Genomic DNA, 8,413 nt, shown 5'->3' with positions numbered 1-8,413 from the left:
TATGTCACGTAATTGTAACTCAATCTAGAATGTTGCATGATAAAAAGCTATTTAGGTGTTAGGTTGTGAAGGTAATAGGTTATTTACGTGAATTTAAAGGGTGTTTGACTAAAATCTATATAAAGAATCTTACAAAGTTGTATGTTTTATAAAGTGTTTTATGAAACTATACAAATTTTAATTTTATTTAAAAAACTAGAGTTTGAATTGAGTGAGTTCATGAAATTTATAACATGTTGATAATAATATTTTCGAGTTTAATATGACTAAAATTAAAAGTGTATATTAAGATTTTAAAATAAATTCAAAACTTTTTATATTTCTCAAATGACATTTTAAGATGACTTTACCACCGCAATAGATACTCATTGAACAATTATCTTGAGTTGTATCATTATTTTTGAAGTAAGAGCGATGAATATTTTATTTTTCTACACAAACTCATTTTTTAAAATATTTACATAACATTTTAAACTACTTTATGAGATTTCAAATATTTTACAAAATGCTTTATAAATTTTGTGAGCTTGTCTATTAATACTCTCTCATAAACTTTTAAGATAAGCTCTTTTTAAAAATATATATATATATATACATATTTGAATCTTTGAGTAAATTTAGTAAAAATGTATTATTATTTTAGTATTAAAAAAATATCACACTAGCTATTTATTTCTCATCCAAACTGCTTTTTTTATCAACTTTGATTACATATTAAATTAAACAAATATAATAAAAATTTAAATTATATATCAACATCGAGTATGCTTCTATTGCTAAGTTATTGAAACAAAATTATACTTTTAGTTACACAGGATAAAAAGATCAATATTTTTAGTCTTTTACTTTACGGGATTTTTGAAACAATTATAAATTTGAGAAAACTCGACAAATTTAGTCATATGCTTCACGAAATCTTCAAATTGATCACAAAATTAAGAAAACTCGACGTATTCAATCTTATATCCACGTTTTCATAAAAAAATATACGATAACTGACATGTACAAAGCGTGTGATCGTTAGCTTGACAGTTAATTAATAAATGCGCTCATTGCATGTGCTATTGCTATCTTCTTTTTTCTTTTTAAACGAAAACCTAGTCATGAGATTAAATATAAATTTTTTATATAATAAAGAATTAAAAATATTTATTTATATTTTGTGGAAATAAAAGTATAATTTTGCCCGATATCAATTTATGTTGACTGTTTGAATTGTATGGTGGGCAGTCCCTTTCATGATTTCCTTTGGCGAAAAATAAAAGCACATCCACCCACGTGAAAAATTCATACGAGATGAGATGCTATTGGCTGTGGTCCACTCTTCTCTGTGCCCCGTTCGGTGGCAGTCACTCTCATTCACTTACACCCAAACAGATGAGAGTTTCACACACCTTACATATGCCTACTGTGTGTTTGTCGGGCGAGGGATATTCCGTAATTTTATTGTAATTTTGTACCTACATAAATTATGAATTATTAAATTAATATATAATTATTTTATATGGTCGAATGATTGATAGTTCATACAAATACAAATTCATATGAACTACACCCAATCGTCAGCCTTAATTTTAGGGTTCCTCAAAATTTTATTAATTAACTATTTAAAAAATGCCATATTAATCATTTTATAATTCATGTTTCTCACATAACAAATGTAGTAACAATATAATAAAAATAATATTATGAAAAATATTTGAGTTGGGAAAAGGGATTGTAGCTATACAGAATTTATATTTGGATGAAAGAATTCTTATTTGAAATAAAAATTTGGAGAAATAATTTTAAATGATTAAGGCTATATTTGGATTTGTATTAAAAATTCATCAATTCTTCACAAAATACAGTTTAAATGAAAATTAAAGTATTTAAAAGAGATACTTATACTTTCTTCCCTAATGTTTAGTGTAATTACTTTAAATTTTTTGTGATTTGAAAAATTATATCTAACACTATTTAATAAATAAGTAACAAAAAGGTTGAATGAAAATATTTATCATCGATTGATTTATTACTAACTTATTGCATGTCAAACAATTTTTTTCGACTGAACTACCCTTTTAACGGTTAACAAGTAAAGATATATGAGGGTAATTTGATCATAAAAACATTTTATCTTACCTACAATAAATCAGCAATAAGTCAGTCGATGGTAAATATAGATTTTTGTTTTGTTAATATCAACAAATTCGATGAATCTTCACAAACGGAATGACTTTTTTGTTATACGACAACAAATCTCAGGGGATGCTAAATGTAATTTTACAAATCACATGAAATTTATATATAATTATATCAAAATTTAGGATAGGAGAGTGAATTACCCCTATTTAAAAATACTTCTAAATATGAAATCACCTATCAAATACAAAAGGTTTCTTATTAAGGATAGGGCTTAAAACTAAATTAAATTACTCAACACTCGATTAAAATTGATAGACAAAAGCTCGTCTGGAATTAATTTATTAAATTTGACAAACCAAACTCGAACACAATTTTTTGTTTGAAGAGTTTTCTGGCTCGAAACAAGTTCAATTCAATTAGTGAAAAAATAAAAAACGTACTTTAAAATATCATTATGCTCGAGTTCAACTTATGTTTGATCTAATTAAAACTCGCGTGAGCTCGATTATAGTAAGAATAAAATCAAATTAAAATGCACTTTTCAAACTCGATATTAATTAAAATAAGCCCAAACAAAGATATCAACTCAAATTGTACATCCCTAATTAAGGATTTCAAATGTATATCATAAAATTTATCAATCCAAACACAAATTTAAGTTGATTATACGTATTATTTTTTTAAGTGACTTGAATTCGGTGCAAATTAATATTTCATACATATATACTCTGATTACTCTTCTCGATCGGGCTGAATGACTAGCCCAATCCAGACGAAACAGTCATTTACTTGCTAGTATGGGTGTCCGAATTTAAAGATCAGACCCGAATCTAATCAACCGTTCTACTTAATTAATATTAAGGTGGAATGAGTTATTTACCAACCTAATTACTATAATCAAGTAAGTAAATTGTGTGTAATTAATATCGAATTCTCTTATCACACATTTAATCTTATACCCCAGTTATTTCGTAACACAAAGTAAACCAAACCAAAGTAGGTAATTGGTGTCTGCCACGTTATCCACACCTTATACTATTCTTGATAAGAAAAAGCATAAATGGTTTTGACTAAAGACCAACTTACGTGGCTAATGTTTGATAACAACAAATAATAATAATATATATTGTAATTAATGCTTTATGTTTTAGGTCGTGCTTAAATGAGAGCTTTATATATATAGCTTAAATAAAAGCCTAAAATAATTTAGCCATTTATATTTTCCACATTGACTATTCCTTTTTTTTAAAAAAATGGATGTAAGGTTTCAATAAGAAAATAAAAAATTTAAAAAATTATTTCCGTAGTACCCGTCATAAATACATTTCATCTCGTAAGAAGTTCAATAAAATAAACTGTATCTTTATCAATAATTACAGACATTAGGAATTTGAAACTTCGTTGAATTTTGGGTTAAATATACTTTTTCCTCTTGAACTATTGTTGATGTAATGTTTACTTTTCTAAACTAACAAATATAACAGTTACGTCCTGGTTGGACAAAATTGTTCCTCGTGCCTTAATAATTTTATTATTATCAATGTATTTGATGTTATACACATAAATCATCATCAAATTATTATTAACTAAAAAATAATAATAAGTAGAGAATTTAAATCATAAGTAGAGTAATAAGTTAATGTATAGAATAGATACACAACAAATATAGTATACCAATAACTCGTATATACTTTTGAAATAAAATTGACAATATATCTGCGTAAACAAAACTTAAATATTTTTTAAAATAATTAAATTTTATTATATTTTTCAAATAATAGATGTAAATTTCTTGTTGCCCATTTGCCAAAAGGACCAAGCCCCTCTAACCTTTCACTTGGATTGCTAAAGTCCAGTGATAATATATCGGTCGATTTGTAATCTAGCCCCTGGTTTAGCCCACCTTGCTCGACCGGGTTCGTTTACCCGACCCAGCTCATACTCTATAAATGCTGCTAATCAGGTCAAAATCCTAACCCTATTTCTCAGCATTTCCTCGTCCTCTTCTCTCTCTCTGGTCTTGGTTTCTCCTCCGCCATCTTTTCTCTTGGGCATCCCCTACGGCAATCAATGTCCTACCTTTATTGTAGCAAAGAGGGTGCTACATTAGGCCCCTCCTAATAAAAAATTTGTCCTCGAAATTTAACTAACTTACCAGCTCAGGGAATAAATATGGGTATTTTTCTCTCATGTCCTCTGCATAATTTCTACAAACTGTTGCATAAAGGGGTTCATTTATGGTTGTAGGGCATTTATATTTTGGAATTCTAACCCCTGATGTTCTGATCCTGAATCATGACCCTGCACAGACTCTAATGACTCAGTTGGGCCAGCAGCGTTTTCTCTTGACGCTTCTATCCCATATGAAATGCACACATGTGAGTAGATTCCTGATATATACACCTTATATATAATGTTACATTTCCTCTACCATCCCTAGGAAATCTAATCCCTGCTCTAATACCACCTAATGTAGCACCCCCTTCGCTACAAGGGCTATATCTACCCTAAATGTCATACTTATAGTAATCCCTGTGTTTACAAATATAAATGCACAAAATAATTTAATCCATATTTATACGTAACCCCAACGTCATAACAAGCGTAATCAACCTACAACATCATATATGCACATCAAACACCACAAGTAGTTCATCATAAGTAATCTCCATGCTTACGTTCTCTCTATACAACAAAATGAGATTTGTACTCTAACTGACAAAGAGAGAAAACAGCATACTGGCCCGACCTGCCTGGATATAGCGCGTAGACCTATTCTTCAACAGTCAGACACCTCAAAGCCTCTCCTGAAAGAAAATGTCAGCAGAGGGATGAGCCTGCCACTCAGTAAGTAAATAACCAGCCCTATCTATATATGTATACCACATATAACCTCAAACAAGATAAATAGGCAAGATGCATAGAATATATAGTCAATTTGCTTCCACATAATCATCTTTATTACACCACATAGCTATCTCGCAATAAGATAATCAAATTAAACTTTCCTTTTCCTAGTTTGCTTACCAAAAGGTGATATTGTGTTTTTCCCGTCAACTCAATCTCACTATTATATAAGTTCAAGTGAACCTCCTTGACAGCCGGCTCATCAATCTCATTTCGCATCATAGCTCTTCAATTCGCATCATAGCTCTTTTATTTCGCATCATAGCTCTTTTATATCGCAACATCGCTCTTTTCATATCACATCTTTTTCATATCGCATCAAAGCTCTTTCCATTTCACTTCTTTCTCATATCGCATCAAAGCTCTTTTCATATCATTTCGCCTTATAGGCTTTTCAATACATCAAGGGGTATTCACACCACAGTTACATTCAATTTCCATCACTCCCTCATTTCCACATATCACCATTCTTGTAAGCAACTAGTAATGTAAGACAATATACTAATATATTCTCATTCTCAGACACTCACAACAAAACATCAAACAACAAACATAGTATTTCAACGCATTTCTCATTCCACATACACAATATCGTCAATCAAATTACATCATTCACCACTCATATATATTTTCAGATAAATCAAAGTCAGCATGAATCACAAACTCATATAACAGTAATACCACAAATAAAGGGGACATATATAGATAATACTAATTATTTACTTAACTTGACCCTACAATGCTTTTATCTATCCAAGAGGTAGTGGTTCGGTCTTTTCACCTTACCCCCGTATCCTATAATGAGTTATACCACACACAATTAATATATCGAGAATATCGTATTTCTTTTAAATATAATATTAAATATCATTTGTACAATTTCTAATAATTCTTTAATATTTCATTTCTATCAAAATACAAAAATCTTCGTTTTTTCTCTTTATTAACATACCATTTATTAAATATACTTTTTGGAATATTTCTACGAATTTTCTAGCATTTTCTCGCTATTATATAATTTAATTAAGCAATAATACATAGAACTGTGTATTTGGCTAATAATTCCGATGAAATTGTATAGATTAATTATAGCAATATTCAAATATAATAAATTTAATAATCTAATTAACCAACGATATCATTTTTATATCCGATTTGATATTTAATTCGATAATATTTTAAATAGTCAAACTCATAAAATATTCTGATTAAATAGTACATTGCTTAGTATAATCAATATTTAATAAATAGACTAATTAAATAATATAATTATATAAATTTATAAAAATTAAAATGATAACCCGTACCTTTGTTCCTTCTTCCTTTTTTTCCTTTCCGAGATTGTGTGTGTGTGTTGTGTGTACCAAGAACAACAATAAAAACAAAAAGAAGAAAGAGAGAGAGAGAGAGAGTGAGGCGGTGGGAGGTGGGACCCTCAATTCCCGCTCTCTCACTCTCATATATATATATATATTATTCACATATACCCATTACGTTCTTTTTGAATTTTTTTAATTAATTTAAATTGTCCAAAAAATATTATAACGAACTCTAATTTAATTCATTCAAGTGTTTTTATATTCCAATTATGGCCCATAATTTATTTACCAATTAACTAAATTTCATAAAAAATTATCAATTAATCCCCCGATTATATATTATAATTTTTGGGGCGTCACATTTATAATACGGTCAGTCTCTTTTTGGAGAAAGAACAACTTGAAACTCAATGGCTGTGTTTGGATTTGTATTTTTGCATTTTTCGAAACAAGATAAAACACACTCAATGTTTATTTTTGTGTTTTTACACCTTATCTGCGTGTTTTTTTATTTTTCAACTTTCTATATATAATATATATATATATACATAATATAAAACAGACATGATTTGACAATAAACAGCAAATTTTTTTTGTCTCCAAAAAATACAACATTAAACATAAAATATTTATATATATATACATATTTATATATAAATATATATGATTTGACAATGAACAGTTATTTTTGTCTCCCAAATCCCAACATCAAACCTACACCATTTATTTTAAAATATTTTAAATTGCCCTAAAACACAAATCCAAACATATTATCTATTTTCAACATACACTTATTTATCTCTATTTTTCTCTCACTATCTTCAAAACACAAAACAAAACACTCAAACTACAAATCCAAACACAATGAATATCTTCTTCTTCTCTCTCAATAAAAAGTTCTCTATGAACTTTTCCGTGTGAATGCCTAGTGGTCCTGTGCGGACTTGAGTCTTTGTGGTTTTGAATTTTCAGCAACCATGAAGGTTGTTGGGGTTCTGTGATTTTTTGGGCACATCTGGTTATCTGAACCTATTTTCTATAGATCTCTCATTCTCTGTTAATATTTAGATCTGTAAATAATATTTCTGTATTTTGTTCTTTTATTGTTGTTTTGTAATATTATTTGAATTAGGGTTTTTCAAACCCTTTTATCTGCTATAATAGTTGGATAGGTTCTGGTATTTGGATTATCTACAATCGGGTTGATACCCAACAATAGATATATTATTCATTTTTATCTAAAAAGTTAAATGGCCAACTACTTAATTTTATTACCAAATTAATAAATTCTTCTACATGAAAGTTTTTTTTTTTTGTATTTATTATGTCATTTATTACTTAACTTTGAGTCTATAAGAGGTAATAAATTTAAACTATTTAACTTATATATTTAAACATATTCTTTCCAATGAAGAACAATTTAATTAAACTTAAAATGCAAAATCATAAAAAAAAATCATTTAAACTATAAATCTATATATATATAATATAATAAAAATATTGTCCAAATATTTGGTTGTTGGGGAGTAAATGCTATATTTGTTAGTGTAGAAATTCGGAGAACTAATTGTTATATCAAGAATAGTTAAAGGGACACACTGTATTTAACCCTTAAAAAATATATATTTTAAATAAAAACAAGTAAAATACAATTCTCGTCGTTACAAAACTTAAAATACATTTTAATCGGAAATCTAATATCTATATAATATATCAATAAAAGATAGAATTTATCTTATTAAATATGAATTTCTTACTATATGAAATGTATTTACGGAAGGGGTGCTACAATTTCACTATTATATTTTATTGACTACCAAATTATATAAAATAAAGTACATGAAAATTTAAATTATTCTCAATTAAAATTATGTAAAAATCAACACAATCATAATTATACATACCCACCTCTGAATTATCAATGTATCGTACCTCATCACATATAAGTATACAACCTACACTTAATGCACGAAATACTGGAAAGGGGTTGCGTGTGGCCTAAAAATTTCTCAAAACATTGCATGTTTAGTACTCAATTGTCAGTCGATGGATCACGACGC

Source organism: Sesamum indicum, linkage group LG3, assembly GCF_000512975.1.
Source record: "Sesamum indicum cultivar Zhongzhi No. 13 linkage group LG3, S_indicum_v1.0, whole genome shotgun sequence".
Taxonomy (NCBI): domain Eukaryota; kingdom Viridiplantae; phylum Streptophyta; class Magnoliopsida; order Lamiales; family Pedaliaceae; genus Sesamum; species Sesamum indicum.
This window is presented reverse-complemented; position numbering follows the sequence as displayed.